This window comes from Harpia harpyja, chromosome Z (genome assembly GCF_026419915.1).
Source record: "Harpia harpyja isolate bHarHar1 chromosome Z, bHarHar1 primary haplotype, whole genome shotgun sequence".
Lineage (NCBI taxonomy): Eukaryota > Metazoa > Chordata > Aves > Accipitriformes > Accipitridae > Harpia > Harpia harpyja.
In genome coordinates, this window is record NC_068969.1 from 77221397 (window position 1) to 77240645 (window position 19249).

At 36.0% G+C, this 19249-nt stretch overlaps 1 long non-coding RNA gene across 2 annotated transcripts in view; it reads left to right on the forward strand.

The window, feature by feature from the left end:
* The window catches only part of LOC128137812 (uncharacterized), a 59800-nt gene extending 40766 nt beyond the window's left edge, over positions 1-19034 (forward strand). For both annotated transcript variants that reach the window (XR_008233853.1, XR_008233854.1), the window contains 2 exons: positions 17163-17256; positions 18865-19034. This is a non-coding gene — a long non-coding RNA (uncharacterized LOC128137812). The remainder of the gene's footprint in view (positions 1-17162; positions 17257-18864) is intronic.
* Positions 19035-19249: the final 215 nt, after the last annotated feature.

A 19249-nucleotide genomic window follows, 5' to 3' on the forward strand; every position in this document is an offset into this window, starting at 1 on the left:
AAAATGTAAAAGAATAGGACTCTCTTGGATGTTCTGAATGTAGTTTTCCTACATGTTTTAAAACCGTATCATACTTAATAAAACAGAATACAGGATGTATGTATTCACCATTATTCCAAAGGAACTTTTATTTTTGCAAGGGTGGGATGAAACATGTTAAGGAACTTGGACTCTGCAGTAGATGACCACAGGAGTTATGTTACTATTTCAGTTTGTATAGTTTTCATTTTGCTTCTTGTGATAGTCTGGAGTGACTCTAGAACAAAACTTTTATCTCTTTTGTGCTCAGGATTTATGATTTATACATACATGTCAGAAAGAGAAATAGCAACGAAAATGTTCATTGGTAGTAGTAATAAGCTGTAGTATCAGGATTATAGCAAACATACATGTTAGGTGCATCACTATGTGGAATATAAAATGACAATAAGGTTTATTGGATTGCCCTTTCTTCATATTACGTGGATGATAATCTATAGATCAGGCTGCAAACTCTTGACTTGTAATTAGTGAAGCAAGTAGCACTGTCAAAGCCAGTTCAGTTACTCCCATAAGTAATGACTTACTGAATCTAGTTCATAAATAATTGACATCTACCACCTTGAAGCTTCCCTCTATGCATGGTAAAAATTGTCACATGTCAGCCAAAATAAATGGCTATAGGGACATTTTTGGCAAAGATGATGAAACCCTTCACAAGTCAGGATAGCAACAACTGGCACATATTATGGAATTCTGAGGAAGGCTGGGCAGGATTAAGTTTTTTGCATTTTGACGCATTTCTACCTAACATAATAAAAATAACATTTTTTTTCTTATTGCAACTTTGCTTTCAAAGGCATTGCCTAACATTTTCAGTTGGATATTCTTCGCACACCTTAAACTCTAGTCAATCCATTTGAGCAAGGGATAAAGGCATCATACCACCATAGCACTTAGCCTGATTTCTATTAATAAAGAGAAAACCTTCAGTTTATGAAACCTTTCCAAGATATTAGTAGGATCTGCCAATTATGGATGCAGACAGCTTGGGCTTCCTGAGATGCAAAGAAACACACAAGTGAACGAGAACCAAAGTGACTCACCAAATAAACGAGTTTTGACTGATTCTCCTGATCTTGCTACTTATAAACAACAGGAGATTTGGAGCTGTAAATTCTGAATTATTTTCTAGTCTGCTTTATGAACTCTGGCTCATCAATAGCACTTTCAGTCTTCTACTTAGGTTTTACAAGTGTAGGTTAAGCACCCTTCCTATGGTTCTGTGCCTAGTCTCCTCAAATCCTGTTGAAAAACTTATCAGTGAAATAAATTCATATTTATTTAAACAAATCTGCATCCAACAGTAAGTGTATGTTTAATTTCTCTGAGTTTCCTAACCTAAGCTGATTTTGCAGATGAACAAATAGCTTCCCATCACAACATAAAGCACCTTTACATCTTTTGCATCAGACTTCTCACTAGAGGACTATTTGCCAGGATTTGTGAAACATAAATATATAGGATACACAAGGTGAATTAAATAGTTGGGAAAGGAAAGGTTATCCTCCAAAGATCAAATTTTCTACTGAAATTCATGAGTCATTCCGTATTGAGCTAGAAGTGCCGAGCATTTACATTAAAGCACAGGGATGTTCATCTTGTTTTTCCCAGAGGTGATCTTGATCTTTCCCTTAGTTTGTCCACATCTCTGATAAGACAGCCAGCAGGAGTTTTACTGTTTCTAGACTAACAGCAGAGGAAATAGAAATATTACAACTGCTGCTCTGCGTGTGGTAGTCAATTTGAAATACTGCATTTCAGATTCCCACATTGAGCTTTCAATTGCTATCACCACTATATCAGACAATAAGAATATCCACAGGGTTATATTAGCTTTACAAAAAACCCACAAAAAAACAACAGTGCAGACAATCTGGGGGTACAGGGATAAATGCTTTCATTCACTTTTTTCCTAAAGTCTTTGAAATTGATGGGCTTTGTATTTATGAAGCAGAAAAGTTTTCTTGCTTATTTGATATATTTTAGTCTTAATGTGTTTCTTAAAGCTGTTCATTTGGGAGTCTTGCCTGTGCTTTAGAAAGTCCTCTTCTTTCCACTTTTCAGTAGGACACCTGCCATGAAAAACTGTGTTTGGTAGAGCAATGCAGTTTCCATGTCCTTGACAAAAGCTTCATCCTTCAGATGTACTGTTGGGCTGCCAGTTTCCTTTTTTTACTCTTCTCTTAAGGGTCATCCTTACAAGTAACTACTGTGTAGCTATACTTTATTGTATGTTATTGCATTGTTAATATTTTCACACTGGAGCCTCTGTTATGATACGCTACAGATTAAGGTTCTTCTGGGCTCCTCAGTGTATTGTCTTCTCAGGACAACCTATTAATAACTTGAAACTGACTCTGCAGGAGAGGAGGTACTGTGCAGTGTTTGGAAATACATGAGTTACTGGTAGAGCGGCAGCAGAAAGGGGCATCAGGGACAAAAAAACCTGGCATGGCTGATGCTTAAAATTCTTCTGGTGCCCTTTCCTTCAAGAAAACATATCCACATCTATTATTTGATTGCATATTTTTGCATGCTTGCATGATTGATTGTCTTGTTAGTTCCTCTACTTCTTGGTAGAGCTCAGAATGGGCATTGCTGGAGCACTTGCTATATAGTAATATGTTTTAAAGGAACAATTAATATCTCTAAGCTGTAAAAGCAAGAAAAAAATATGGTTCAAGAAAACATTCAATATGCGGTGAAGTGGATAGTTTAACATAGCAAATGATCTAACACATGGCTTAGACACAACAGTAGTCATGGGACTCTAAAAAGAGGTCTGTGACATGATGCAATAGTTTGAAATTCACAGTACTTATTTCAGATGCTTAGTGCATATTTAGAATATATATTATGAGAAAATGTCTTTCGGATGTTTAGCACATATTTAGATTATATTTTATGAGAATTACTTCTATGGGGTGATTGGGCTCCTTAAGGAAGAGGTATTGGGGATGTGGAAGATTCAGAGTGTAGGACAAAGAGAATTGAGAGTGACCTGAGGAAAGGAATAGGGTACCTGGGGAAGCATGACTAAATGACAGGAAACAATGGAAGACAGATCTACTGAAATCATACCAACGAAGAGGAAAATTTTCTTTTCCTGTTTTTTTATTTTGGTTTGGTTTGGTTTGGGTTTTTTTGTGGCCGGTATTTTTTTCTTGCAGGAACTGTTTTTTTTTTTAAAAAGCAGTGTTATAAAAAAAGTTTGAAAACATGTTTGGTTTTACCATAGATAATGGTCATCAGAAAGAGAAAGGGAGGTGAAAACTTTGCAATCAGAAGATAGAGGCTAGGGTAAGAAATAAAGGAAGCACTGAGAGAAATTGAAACCACAAACTGTGAAGAGGGTCAAGCTGTACAGGAGATACCTTAGAGCTGTATTGGAAGTAGTGCTTCCTAGCTGAGAGACTAGGGTTAGATAAAAGCGGAGCGATCTGCATGTGATGAATGTGCTTTCCAGCTTAGACCAAGATTTAAAGTCCTGTTCAGAGGAGGAGATTTCTGTAGCAACTGCTTAAATGCTGGTAGATGCATTTCATGCAAATCTGCCTCAAAGTCAGTGAGAGGCGCTCTGGGGTTTGAGCTTCACAGAACAGCTGGAGACATTTGTAAAATAAAATCTAGTGCCTGTGGAATGAAGGATTTAAGGACTCTTACAATGACAATAGCAATGAGGGGATGTCCAAATAGAAATGTTCACACAGAACATGCTTTGGTTATGTGCTGTGAGGGTTCAGCACTGCCCACTTGAGCTAGCTTGGATGAGTAAGGATGCGATTAATGAATATCTTTTGGCATGCCATATGTCCTTCATAACCATACAAAGTACTCTAAAAAGCCTCCTGGAGGCAATGTTGCAACCTTGTACTTGAGGAGGGGATAATTTATTTCTGTTATGCTTAATCTGTGCTTTCACTCCAAATCACTTCCTAATGAAATTCATAAATGTTCACAGTTGTTACATCAAAATACCACATTTTAAATACTGCTGTTTAAATTACAAAGTCAAGCAACAAAATTTGGGAAAAAGACAGATTAAAGAATGTGGCTGCAAACTTAATTTGGTTCCCTTCTGACTATATAAAAATGCATTCTTTAATTTTCTGATACCCTGTCTTGTCCTGCAGTTTTGAAATTCCCAAACATGAGGAGTTTGTTATGGTAACAGGGAAGTCAGTTTAATTGTGTGAAATTGTTTCCATATTCAGAATTTTAGAGAGACCTGTTAAGATTTTTATCCCTATCTCCATCCTTCCAAGAAAGAATTTTGAAGCAGACAGACCTACTTAACTTTTATATCTGTGCACATAAAACCATACCTGTATATGTGGGAGGATTTGAAAGAATATTTAAATATTTTAAATATTTTAAAAATTTTAAATAATCTTGATGTTATGGGCTTTGTGTGTAAGAGATGTCAGGGTTTGTTTTATGGCTCTGTTGGAGGAATGAATGCTGATGCCAGCATCTGTAGAGATTTTTAACTGTTGCAATGGAAAAGTTGGGATACATTTAGTGTTGCTCTTTGTGAGGAGTTTGAGGAAAACATATTCCAAAGTAATACAGTAATTGTTGGATGATTTTTCAAGTAAATTCCTGCATGGACTTAAGTTTTCAGTGTTAAGTGACATATTTATCTGTAGCAAATGTATCTTCACAAATAATTGTAAAGGCTTCTAACAAAATAACAGCAATGTCATGAATGAATATGACATTGCCTCAGCATAAACTATATCGTTTCTATAGTTGGTACATTTTGGCACTGAAACCTTTGCTGGCACTAGCTAGTGCAAGTTATTTGATATACCATTTCTTTTCCTGTGTGTGCTTTGTTTTCTCAGGCTGGTGAATACATTTGAATAATATCTTTCTGAGATATCTAAATTTATTTTGTAAAAGAAGGACACCTTCAGTTGCTTAGATCATTTAAGCATCAAAGTACAGTGATACCATAGGATTAAGATGAAACTATGATTTTTTGTAGATTTCAAGATGTATAACAGGACCACCTGTGATTCCAATCAAAGTTAATTGGGGATTTGCCTTTCTCTTAAATAAGATCAGAATTCAGCTGTGTATTGTTTATAAATGTAAATGTTATACAAAAGAGCAGTATTGCATCTATTGAGACAGTTCTCCAATACCTTCTTCTTTCAAAATGTCAGTCATATTTTAAAAAAAAGCAACAACAAATAGCGAGTAGTCTTCTAAAGACCAACAGAATAATTCAAACCATTTCTCCTGATAAAGGTATATAAAATAGAGTATCAGAGTTGTTTTCTTCCACCTCAAAGCCACATAATAGCAAAAGATGTAATGAAATGCAAATGTTTATTTCTCTTAAAGCTCCAACAGTACTATTACTTTTCTAGTGATTAACTGCATAGAAACACCATTTTACAACAGTGTTTTTGTTTTTCTTCTAAACTTTCTTCTTGAAACAAAAGGTAGTGGCTGAATAGAGTCTACTATTGAATTCAGCCAGAGCTATCAAATATTAATCGAAAGTTTTAGGTTATTAGCTGGTGACCTCTTTTGTTTATTTGATGTACTGTCTTTGAAAGGGTGACATGAACTGCAGAATACGCACTGGTTAATGATTATTGTTTTAAGAGTGGACAGTGGTTGTAACAGCACATTGTTGTAGCCAGCTTATTTCAAAAAGCATTACGCACTTGTTTACTGCAATTAAAATGTTGTGTAGGCATTTCCTTGGCATCCTGATTAAAATGACTGGGGCAAGATATTTCAACTGTCTACATACAGCATGGTTCAAGAAAGCACATCTATAAATATTTTCATCATTTCAAGATCAAGAATAAAGTGTGACTGTGAGACTGGAGATACAGATGTGGGTTCTTTCAGCATGGTATTGGGGACTTAGGTTCAAAATTTGCAGCACAACTAATTCTGGTAGCATATAACTTAAGGGAGTTCATGAAGCATAAGGTAAAGAGATTCTTTAATAAGTTAAAAACTTCATGGCATTGTGTTAGAGTTGACAGGAAAATGTTTCTCTGAAAGCCCTGATAATGAAGTTCCTTTCAACATTAATGTTTACAGTCCCTGTTTTATTATTTATGGGATAACTTGCAAGAACCCCACAGGGAAAATGCTGTTAAGTTGAATAATCATTCATCATGAAATCCCTATTAATTCTTAACACATAGTGCTGTGGGTACAATAAACATGGCGTATCTATTAGGCTGATTTTAAAATCATGCATGCTAGAGTAATGGACGGAACATTTAATAACAATAAGTAGCTTAACAATAATATTTAGTCATCAGAAGGATTGTCATTGTCTCAAGCCATTATAAACTGTGTAAAGGATAGATGGAACCAGATTCAGAATTTCAAGTCTGGTGTAATTCCATTGTCTTTGTCCCTTGGGCCAAATAAATTATTAGTGAGGTAAGAACAAATGAAAAAGGTCCAGAGCATTATAAAAGTCACCCCAGTTGAGAGTATATATTAACTGTCATTCACCTGGATGTCATTATGCTGTAAAGACAAGAATGGGTTTCACACACTCGCTTTCTTTTCCGTTTCTCATTAATGTTTTGGGACAGAATACCTTTGTTTTGCTTCTGCTGACAACGTGCTTTGATTTGATTTTGATGAGCACAAACATTTTATTCAGTTTCATTAGTCCAAGTCAAGTCCTTAAAAATACACATCTTCGTATGTGTGTGTGTATATACATATATAGAAAAGTATATATGTATCCTGCAAGAACTGTATGCACAAATATCTCTGCCTCAAAACCTCTTTTTCCAAGTTGCTGTTTTACTCTTCTCTGATGTAGAACTGGAAGTCCATTCTGAACCTTTTGGAAAAGTCATTTTGAACTAGATGCTGGCCATGTGGAAGGTGGCCAGAATTCACACTAAAAAGGGATGATACAGCTAGACTACTATGGACTGAACAGGCCTATCTACAGACCATAACATTCTATAAACAATATCATAAACGTACTCATCTGTCCTACCTAGGTGTTTCTGCATTCTTTGCAAGGCACTCACATCTTTTCTCATACTTATTTAATATTTTTCCAGAATTTTTTGTCCATATTTGATATACATATGGATGATTATTTTAATGAATTTGATTCTTTTTAAATTTGCTGTTATAGGGCTGAAAGACAGATTTTTTTATAACTATCCCTTGTTTATCTTCTCTCTTTTCGCAGCAGGTGGAGCAGTTTGGTCAAGAGTTGTTACAAATGCAATGTTCCTGTCCAAAATTACTATCTAGCTTTTCTTCCTGCATTTCCCTCACATACCAGGAAGTTGAACATTATAGGATATCAGTGGTACCCAAATCACATTAACTAAGAAGAAACAAAAAAACTTCAACTGATATAGTTTCCTTTAAATGTCAATATGTAAAATTACACAAACACAAACTTCATAATTTATCATCAGGACTATCAGGAGCAGGATTCTGCTATAGCCTGGGGCCTGACGAGCTTGGTTTGTTGCACCTACTATGCCATCCCAGACTAAAGAGCTTTCTCTGAAGCTCTGAAACTCTACATTACAAGCTGGCTGCTCACTGCTGCACCCTGTACAGAGCCCATGGTTCAACATAGGCCTCAAATACCTCTTGCAGTCTCAAAGAAAACACCTTCTGTAACCTCTCCAGCTACTTTACTCTCACAGGGCAGGTAGTGCAACAGCTCAGGATGGGAGGAGAAAACAGTCTGTCTTCCCTTCTCCCACTGCTTTTCTGGCCCAAGTGACCCCTGGAGAAATGCATGATGAAATTTTCACAATGGTGATGAGTTTGTAAATGCTTAGAGAGCTGCAGTGCCTCCAGGGAATACCTGTGTCCTTTGTAGTATACCTTCTCCAGGCTCCACACAAGTTTTCCTGCAATGCTACCTTCTGTTTGCTCCCAGCAGGCAAGTCCAGTGAAATGTGGAGAGATAACGGAAACATAAAATGTGTCTCACTTTAGGTTTCAGTATGTCAGCTTCTCAGAGTTGTTTCCTCCTGTCAGAAATTTGAGTCTGTCAGTTCTGTTTGTGCAGTATTAAAAACCTCTTTGGTATCCTTACTCTACCAAAACTTCTTTGTGTAAATAAGACTGTTCCCTTGGCCCTGGCACATGTTATTTTCCTCACAATATAGATTTGTCATATAAGGAAAGATACTGATTTCTATTCTTATTTAACAATGGAGTTTTCAGCTCAGGGGTTTTTTTATTATTTTTATTTTAATACAAATATTTGCTCTCTGTTGAAGCATCCTGTCTTCAGAAATGAGTTAACTACCATACTTGGTTCTTTTTACTATAGAAAATATAAACTCTAAAGCACCAACTTTTCCCAGACCTATTATTTTTCCAGTTTCCTCTCTTGAAATCTAACATTTCAAATGCTCTTTTGATCTTGCTTACATCTCGGTCCTGGGGAAAAAAAAAAAAAAAAAAGCCAGTGTTCAGGTGATTGGGAATTTTCATTTGCATTTTAATGGACTCTTTTCTAGTGGGTCTGCTTATGTTTCCCTGAAGTGGTACAAAATAGAGCAATTGTTGTTCAACTGTGGCTTTAAAGATGCAGTGACCATTTAAATAATGTAATTTCAATGTAACAATAATTCAGATTGGTTGCTACATGATTTTTCTATGGGCAGATTCAGACCCTTTCCCTGCCAAGTGTAGCCTTATTTTATGTCTGCTTGTGAATGGTCCATACCAAAAATTAGATTTTTGTTAATGCCTCCTTTCTTCCTGCAATGATTTGATGACTTTGTGGAAGCATGTTTCATTTTGTGAGTTGTTTACAAACAAATTTAAACCAACTGTGTTTGGTCATTCATCATCTTTTTGTTTGTAGTGTGTTTATCGGTTAAGTAGGATGAAAATGTTTCTACCTCTTGATTTGTTGACACAACATTTTATGAGCAGGAAATAAGCACTTCTGGTATCAATTACAAAGCTGTATTATATTTTCATTCTTGGAGATGCCAATTTTTTTTGCATGTGACCATTAGGATCTTGAGAGGAATAACCATATGGCAAATCTACAACTGGAACTCATCCCACAGAAAAAGCTGTGAATAGAGATGGGTGAAAAAAAAGCAATGAGAAACTTTGAGAACCTGAATAGTTTTTAATACTAATTACTGAGCCTTAGCTCTTGATTTCCCTATACACGTTGTATTAAGAGTTATCTACTCAGGGAAGTTATTCCATGGTAAACTGGGGTGCAAATTTACAGTACACTGGTTACTCTGCATTAACTCCCTGTGAGGAAACAGCGTGAAGCAACTTATTCTACCTTAAAAGCACCTCGCATAAAGGTGCTGTTAGTATGGAGGAGTTAGTGGACTGTAAATTCTAACCCAAGCTTATTAACGTTAAGCTGTCTGAATAGATAAGGCCTTATTTGTCTGTCATTAATTTTCAAACATCTCTGTGCTAAAGACTCATCACTGTTGGTCTTGTACAGTCACAAACTCCTTAGGTTTGGGTCTCTGTTTATACAATTACTCATGTATTCATTGACTATGGACGGTCATCCTCATCTCTCGTAGTGATCCTCATATGCTATGCAGTACACACAGTGGGCTTCATATATATAGTAACTATAATAATAAGTGGTATACTTTCAGATGTGCTCCACTAAAACCAGCAAAAACTATGTACTAAATATTTTTGATGTGCTTGACCTGGGAGTTTGAGAGTTAGCTCCATTACAGCATAAGCCCAGATCATGCACCCAAACTCCTCCAAAGTTTGAGAAAGTTGACATTGCAACTTGTGCCTGTCTCAAAAAATAGATCATGCAGAGCACCCATATGCTTCTGAAGAAGGGGCATGATTGTGGTGACAGTCAGTGATTGTCTTTCTTCTATTATTTCCAAAAGAGATTTAGAGTCTCAGTAGACAGGAAGTCCATTGAGAATGATTGAGAAACATTTACCACTGATTACCATGACTACTTTTTGAGCAGATAATGAGCTGTGTGAATGATAAGTATTTGTACAGCAGGTATAGTTTCCAGCACTGGCATTTTGAACTCTTTAATCTTTTCCCTCTTCAGAGTTCAATTGATTATAAACCCACCACAAAGTTTGTCAGTGCATGGAAGTAAAGAATAAGAAGCTAGAGATGGTCTAGAAATTATTTTAGTGTGAATGTCTTTTGACAAAGAACTAGGAAAAAGGGAAAGAAAACCTTTTCCCCCTTTCCCTCAAAGGAATGGAAAATATTTTTTTGTAAAACATAACTGTTTTTATTTTTGTCAGAAATCCCATGTTCAGTAAAAATAGTTTCGATGAGTGGAAGAAAATAGAACCAGGTGGTGTTTCATGATGGGAGCTGAATTTGAGGTATGTTAATGTTTCACAGGAAATAATAGATCAAAGAATTTTCCTTGCTCAAAGTTTTGTAATTTTTTTCTTGAGGTGTAAAGCTAAATGTCAGTTGCCAAAATCTATTCAAATATTAATTGATTAACCAGCATATTCTTGCTTTCCTTCTGATTAACTGTTCTATAAAGCTTCCTACATATAATAGGAAGTGTTTAAATAAAAAAAAAAAATCTATTCCAGGCCATTGCATTGAAATCCAGGAATGACACACGCTTCAAGCCAGCACGGATCCTGACTCATTGTTTGTAGCTCAAAAGAATCATATAGGCTTTGTGTCTTAGTGATATCCTAAGGAGATAACTAATAAGAAATAACATATATGGGTAACCTGCCTGGAATCACTTTAGTTTTCAGAGAATGCTCTGCATTTGACAGCTCCGGGAAAGGGCAGGAGCAGAGAAAGAGTGTAATATAAGTCTGAACACTGCTTTGCTGGCTTTTTTTTTCCTTCTCAGTATCTGTTATAAGTAAAAATACATTACCATAGATCTCTTAAACCCAGACCAGACATTTGAACTGTCATTTTCACCTCTGATTTCCATCAAGGTTCACAAACCTTTTTATAGGCACTCAGAAATGTATCCTGTATATCAAGATCCAAAAAAAAAAAAAAGGCAGCGCTCAGCGCTTCTGTTCTGTGGTGGTGAGAGGCAGCGCGCTGGACTCTTTGTAGTCCACAACTAGGGAGTTCAAAAGCCCTAACAAAGGACTTCTATGCAGCCAATACTTTTTTCTGTTACTTTTATTCTGAGCAAAATGTATTCAGTTAACAAAGAATGGGAAATAGTGGTCTTAAAACAATTTTCATGACAGAAACAGGATTTTTGGTGGTATAATGAACTGATGTCCTGTAAAAGGTTGAAAATAATTAGATCAGGGAAAGCGTTTGATAGTCAGGAGGAATGTAACTGATCAGTATTTATACATGCTTTTTGTCTAATAGGACTGCCCAGTTACTTTAATATAATCAATAGGAAATGTCAGCCACATGATGAAAACTTTATCCATGTGTATGCCATGAAAATGGAGAATTACAGTTTAGATGGGCCATTAGAAAACTGCAGTGAAATCATACATTGTATGAACAAGGACATGAAAATGCTCAAGTTCTTAATTCAGTATTTGCACAAAAGCTTCCTAGGAGAGATTTGAAGACTGGCTTTAGAACTAGCAGATCTCCTGATGATTTATTCTCCAATTTAAGTCCAATTCCAGGTGGTTAGTGAAAGATAACAGCAGTAGAGAAGTGACAATAACAAATAAAAAGACCTGCATGTGAAATACATACAGTAATTTCTTGTTAGCAAATCTGTCAGTCCATAGAGACTCTAAACTGTGTTGTCCTTATCAGAACAGGGACAAGGAGTTGTGGAAATGTTCTGTGCTCTGTTCTTACCTGGGCAATTTCTTGATGAAAGGCAGTGGCCATTTCCACAGATTTTCATCTAAAAGCCTTAAAACTCTAGCCCTTTGCTGCTCTATGCTTTCTCTTGTATTGCAAAATGCCTGGTAGAAATAGTTAAAAAGCAGCTTGCAAATTGGGGTCTCTGCACTATCACCCTCGAGAGCTAACTGTATCTTTTTACCGCCTGGTTATGAAGATGCTAGAGTCCCTTGGAGGACCATCCTCATGCTAAAATACTGGGAGATGCAGTCTGGAGTTTCAAAAGATTTGTGGATAGCTGTTTCTAGAAAAAAAAGAGAGATTAGAAATGAGGCTGAAACAACAATTATGGTTTAACTTGGTTATTCTTGCTTATTACTAATGGTTATTGCCATCTCAGAAGGTTGTATATATTGGTCACAGAGCTGGTTCGCATATCTGTATTGAAAACAATGAATGCTCTTCATCTTCACAGAGGTTTTTCATCCACTGTTGACCTGCCTGTGGAGACCTGTCATTGGAAAATGCAATTCTTGAGTATTCAATTCCAAACTCACAACCAGTAGAGGACAGTGTTTTCAAAAATATCAGAAGTAGAAGTGACCACAGATTGCTGACCAGCTGATGATACCATTCTAGATAATACTGCTTTCAGGTCAACTTTTCTGAAAATGGTAAAACTTTCCAGGGAGTCCATTGATCACAGACAGCACAGATATACACTGTTCGTAAAACATAGTCTTTTGGAAGGTCTTCAAAGCCTGCCTTGCTAAAATGCTTCCTTTTCTTACCTTTAGACAAACAAATTATGTAAAGGAAGTGATGCAGTTACTGATAAAAGTATTCCAGTTATAGTTATGTACTATCAATTTATTTTTTGCACTTTGGAGTTAACTTTTGCTTCAGACTTTGGAAAGTCATACTGTGAACTTTTTGAAACAGTATTTTTTTCTATTTTGCATATTTTTTCTAATGGTTTTTGCCTGGCTTTTAAAGAAAATGAGTACATAGGGGTTTGGGTTTGGTTTTGGTTTTTTTTTTCTTTTTTTTTCAGAAGAATCAGAGCTCACACATTGGAAAAAAAAAAGTATTGGCATTATACAATAGAAACAAATGATGAAATCTGAAAATGAAAAGAAGTAGGCAGAATGGAGATAAAAATCTGCTGTACTTTTTAGTAGATAAACTACAGCTAGCAGATTACAATTAGAATTCACATGGAGGATCAAAGATGTAACTGTTATGAACCTCTCTGTTGTTAAAAGCAAAACTAAATTAAAGAGAAAACATAGTAACATAACAATTAAAATATCCACAGAATGAATTCTACTACATTAGCCATGTTTAGTAACAATAAGCTGTAAGTTGTATCCCAGAATTCTACAGAAAAGAAGAGAAATGACTTCTAGGAAGTTACCAAAAACTGCTTGTGATTTGATACTATCAATTCATCAGAGCATAAAAAAGATATTTGAACCACATGACCCTTATGAAATTTGGTTGGGCTTTAATGTTTGAAAATTACTGTTATTAATTTATTATGTTAGGTGTAAAATTGAGTTTAAAGAACATGGAATGATCATCTCTAATGCTTTTCACTATTTAGAGACATGAGAATAATTTGCAGAAAAGGCTTTCCCTTCAGTATTTGAGAGTTAAACACAGACTTGTGTTTGTGGAAACAAGACAACCATTCCTACCTTAAGACTACTTTATTGCTCAAATTAATGCTGACAACTTTAGACATGTAAATTCAGGGTGTTTAGAATTCATTTCTTACAAGCATTAAAGAAGCAACTTATTGTCCCCTCAATTCAGTCTGTCCATTACAACCAAGCTGAAATAGTTAGAACTGCCTTTTCAATCACAGGATGTAGGAGCTAAAAATTATTCCAGTTCTTTATGATCCTTGAAAGGAAACTCAGTTCATTTTGCCAAGTTGTCAAAAAGGCCCAGTTTTGTTTTCAAGTAAAGCAATGGAGAGATGCAAACTTTATTAGGGAATAGAACTGGTCCACCACTAATTTTACAAGCAATCCTGAAAATGACACCACAAGTCCCATGCAATGTAACACTACTGTCATCATAAGAGCAATTGTGTATATCTTTGTTTCCTTAAGAACGGGGTGAAGTAGGAAAAAGATTGGCCATGAGACATGAAAACACTTGGGAGTGCTGCGTGTTAACTCTAGACAGTAATATCTTTCTTAATAAGAACCTCAACTGATTTTATTTTTCTTCCTTCTTCTGTTTCATATTTATATTTGACATTTATTATACAGGTACAAGAAACATAACTCTTGCTAGACTCAGATGCAGGTTTGATTTTAGAACACAAATCTAGTATACAGGATTAAATTACAAGCTAAACTCTTTCTTGTGACCTGAAGAAATCTATTTTCCCCAATCAGTTTTTTGTTGTTACTTTTTCAGATTTTAGAAATGAGACTGAATTACACAGAAAACTACTGGATTCATGCCAAATAATTCGCAAGATTTTCTATAATGGGAGTTAACTATATGTTTTTCTAAATAAGTTTAGAATTTCTCCCTTTTCAAATGTACTCTGAAGCACATACTTTTGCTATCTACTTCTACCTCTAGCAAATGAGTTTTATGATAAAATCAGAAAAGGATAGGATGCTGAAAAATTTTATGTCCAAACCATCTAATTCTCTTTTGTCATAATTGATAATAGAAAATATTGCAAATGTACATATCTCGTGTAACACCTTGCCACCATATAGAGAGCTGAGAAGCACTAGTGCTTATCACTGCAGCCCCGATTTATGACATCTGGCACTTATACAAGTAGCCCCGTGGATTTAAGGGGGATTACTTCCATGAGCAAATGCCGCCTAAAGTGCAAGATGCCTATAGAAATTCAAAATAAGCCTCCCTAGTGCATAATTGTTCCCTGAAAACATTTCCTATATGACATTGTCAAGTTTAGTTTTTAATATTTTAACATACCTTTTTGCACTGTTAATGTTGAAGGACCTTCTCTATTTTATTATCATTTTGTCCTCTAGATGAAAATGTTTCTGATATTCCCATTCCTATTTTATTGACTGTGTAGTATTCCATAATAATCATATATAAGTAAAACACAGATCTACACTCATGTTTAGTGCATCATTCAATTATTTGATTTCTTTCATGATAGTAACTCTTTTATTCATCACATATTCCTACTGTTGTTAAGCACTTCAGAAATCACTGTGGTTGTAGCCTTAGAAGACAGAACAGCACAGCATTTCATAGTTCATCATTTCATTTGATTTGGGTAGTGTTACATAAAATTTCTATCGGCATTTTCACAGCAAGCTGACAATTATTAACAATATATTTTTCCCTATCCTGTTTGTGCAACTCTGTTATTCATAGAGGGTTACGACTGAGTTAATTTTCAGAAAGAGTGGTTTGAAAGAGGTCTTGAGCTGGGCTGTTTATGAACACAGCCTTTTTTCTTATTTCTAATTAGTGTGAAATGGTTCCAAACAGGAGTCAGCACTGCACAAGTCTGTGTTGCACAAAGCCAGCCTTGTTAACGGACACAGGGAACAGTTTGTTTTGCTGAATAAACAACTTTGTCATAGTGCTTTTCAAAAAGAATACAATCCAGTTTACCAGCTGCCCTCTGAATGTTGAATGCTGTTGATGTGCATCTGGATGTCTTTCTTGGGGATTAGAAATCTTTATTCCCATTTTGAATCCCAGGTCTGCTTAGTGAGAGATTCAAAAGAGATTCAGTCATAAAAGCACTTTTTTTTTTTTTTTTTCAGCTGGTATATCTTTTTTTTGTTCATAGATTTGAACTGAAACCCCATCATTGCTTATTTTTTCATAAACTTTCTGTTGTGCCTTCCATAGTCAGAAAGTACTGCATGCTGGCATATACTGATTCTTAATAGATGAGGAAAATACATTAGCAGAGTTCTTGCTGTAAGTTTTACACCATGAAATATTCTGTTCTGTCTCAGGATAGGTAGTGGAGGTGTTCTTTTGGAGCCTCTACAGTGAAGCAGGTTCTACAAATTTTAGTTGTCCAAGAATACCAGACCTGATCAGATATTTTGCTGACATTACTATTAAAGTTGCACATAGGTATAGATATTTTCAGCAGGCAAGGAAAAAATTTAAAATTATGCATACAGCTGCCTTTGGTATTGATATCAGCAGTGCTATTAAAAGTTAAAATAGGCCACTGTTGTATATGTTTTGTTTGTATGGTTTCTTTTCTCAGAAATTGGTAGGGGCAGTAGCCTTGGATTACATTACATGATTTCAGTTACCTAACCTTGATTGTTAGCCTGTAATCAGCATATAGTATAAAATGAGGACTAGCTTGAAGGCATAACTTAATGCTAGCTAATGATCTGAGCACTTTATTGATAACCTCTCATTAAAGAAGCTCCAACTCAGGAAGAGAAGCAGAAAAGCAAGGGGTATGTGAATGTGAACACAGTTAGTAGTAAGGATTTTTGTGCACTCATTAGACTTCCAATTATGCTTCCTATGTAACTGACAGGAAGTTTCCTGTTCTGCAAATAGAAGCAGAAGCTGACCCTTTAAAATTTAAAATTACTCTGTATGCAATCCTGAGGCTCAGAGGGGTAGCTGATAGGAAGAAAAAGAAGGGGAAACTTGTGCTATGAGAGCGTTGTATCTCATGTACACATCAGTGCAAGAAATGTTTGTCACAGTAATAGGACAAAAGGATAGGAATGTGTCCAACTTGGTCTCTTCTCCCAGGCACTGTCAGTGCCATCTTGTACTTTTCCAAGCCTTTTGAACATACATTACCTACATATGTGCATGTTAATTACTACAGTGAAGAAAACTCCTGAGCCTGCAAGAATTTATACTGCCTCCACTGTTTGAGAGGACATTTTAGAGATCATGAGATGTTCTGACTGTAAAACCTGAGGAAGTGACAGAAAGGAAAAAGACAAAGTGCTGCATGAAAGCAAAAAATTTCTTCAGTGCTCCTGCACTGAGATTAAACAGAAGTGAAAGGGTCTTTGCTTCATCTGTAAACAATGCTTTACTTACTCAAAGTTGTGTTCTCAGCATAAGTAGATTAAAAATTCTGAGACTGCCAAGCATCATGATAATAAAATGGGGAGACAAAGTTTATCTAACTGTTCAAAGCTGACTGTTGATGTGGTCTGGATGACAAAACATGCCATCATTTATTAACTTTGGCATAGTATCAATTCTCTCCTCTTCCTCTCTTTTCTTTTTTTCTTTTTTTTTTCTTCATGTTTCTATTAATGAATATTTATGGCTCATTCTGTCTCTTTTTTTTTTTTTTTTGGACTTGCTATCTGTCTGCCTCCCCACAGTCTGAGCATCTGTGCCTATCAGCACATCAGCAAAGTAGAAGGACATAGAGTTCTCCAATAAGAAGAATGAATATTAGAGCTATGATACAAGCAGGTAACACATACTTTGATAGAGATCTTTGAAGGAAAAGGAAATTTATCTTTCCCAGCTTTGGTAACTTGAGCTGTACTCTCTAGTTTGGCATTAACATGCAGTTCATAGGACAAAGTATTTTCTTCATTTCTAGAGAAATTACAAAAGAGCTATAGGAGCTTATTGACAATGTAAGCATATAAGGAAGTTGAAATTAAGATTTATATATAACATGGCAGTGCTGTTGATTTGAAAGAATGAATATACCCGCTGCCTCCCTTCCCCCTCCTCCCCCCTTCCCTTAGCATCAGGCAGAATGCCTGGGGCTTACGATTTCAAAGTCTTGATAATATAAAGTGTGTGATTCGTTTACTTTCTAGCATTAAAAGGTTGAAAGTCAAGCACTAGATATCTTTAGCTCTGTCACAGTGGAGGAGGCAGACAGGAAAGAGATACATGAGAGAGGCTCTCTACTGAATGCCCCTCCCTTTACTATATGATTCCCTTACCTCTACTTAGCCTAATTAAACTGAATAGGGGACTCTTCTTAATTGGCTCCCTGCTCTATTAAGTAATGCAGATTACACAATTTAAGGAATTTGCATTTCTTGGAATCTAATCCATCCTCTCAATGGTGGGCTTGGATTTTTTTTTTTACCCTTGGTTTTAAATGTTTGCGTAAGAGGCCAAGGCCCCTGAAAGACATCATACAGACAGATTGGAAAATAAACATTTTCCAGCAATTTCTTTCATTATGTTCCATGCCCCTGCCCAGTGAAAAGTGTATTACTAGAGGAATCAAGAATGCAAATGTCCCGAAATTTCTCCACAACTGAATTTACAGGCCAGATCTGAAGTCAACATACAGAGATTAAAGTCTTTGTTTAAATCATTCTGGCTTTGAGACAGAAAAAGCTTCAGCCAACCGGAATATTGAATTTTGGGGAGTTCTGTGTCCTACAGTGCAAACTGATTCCAGGTTGCAGTATGAACTGCTACCTTTTTAGATCTTCCAAGAATTCTGGGTGCTACTATTGTTTTCCAACCAACTTTTGTAGTCAGCAATGATCACAGGATTTTAAAACAGAAATTACTCATCTGCATCGTAGGACTTGATGATCTTACCGGTCTTTTCCAACCTAAATGATTCTATGATTCTGTAAGGCCACCTACTCCAACAGCTACTGGTGCAGTAATGTTCCCCAGCTCATGGAACATTTTCCAGGGTCTTAGTCAGTCTGTACATTCATCCAGTTTTCCCCATTTCTCTACATGTTTAGGAAAATTTGTGTTAACTTCCACTGAATAATTCTGGAAGAGACCACAGGTTCTCATTTTAAGCATGGGATAGGTCATTTCTCTAGTCAACCTTTGTGTTTGAGTTCAGATTTAATGCTTTCAGGAAGGCTTTATCAACATACAACATAATTTCCAAAGCCACCTTCAGGAACACCTAGCTGGAGATATTTTGATGTCCTATGCCTGCTTTTAAATGAATTTCCTCTTCCCAGCACCATTATGACCTTCTGTCCTCCTGCACTCTAAGGACATCATTTTCCTTCCTCCATTTACTTCCTAATTGTACTCTAGTCTTTTCAGTAACATTATTTTTGGTCATTTCTTTTTAAGGTTCAACAATTACCCCACTGTTACTGTCCCCAAGGCCAAGCGAAAGCAGGCAAAAGGATAGTAACAACAAGAGTTACTTCCACAGAAGCCTCAGAAGTCCTTAAGGTATGGAGGAGGAAGAAATACCTAGAACAGATGATTGGAGCAAATGTGCTAGGAGAGAGAAATGGTGAAACTTTCCCTTTCAGGGAAAGGAAAAGATCAACTTCAAGAAGAAATCAAGACTCCTGTGATAGAGAAAGAAAAAAGAGAAGCAACATAGGACAAGGAGAGATACTGGAAAAGGTGGAAATCTTCACAGAAGAAATGTGATTTTTAAAAGCTGTAATGCATGCTATTGTTTAACAGTGTCTTTAGTAATCTGCTAACTAGGGGTTCATATACA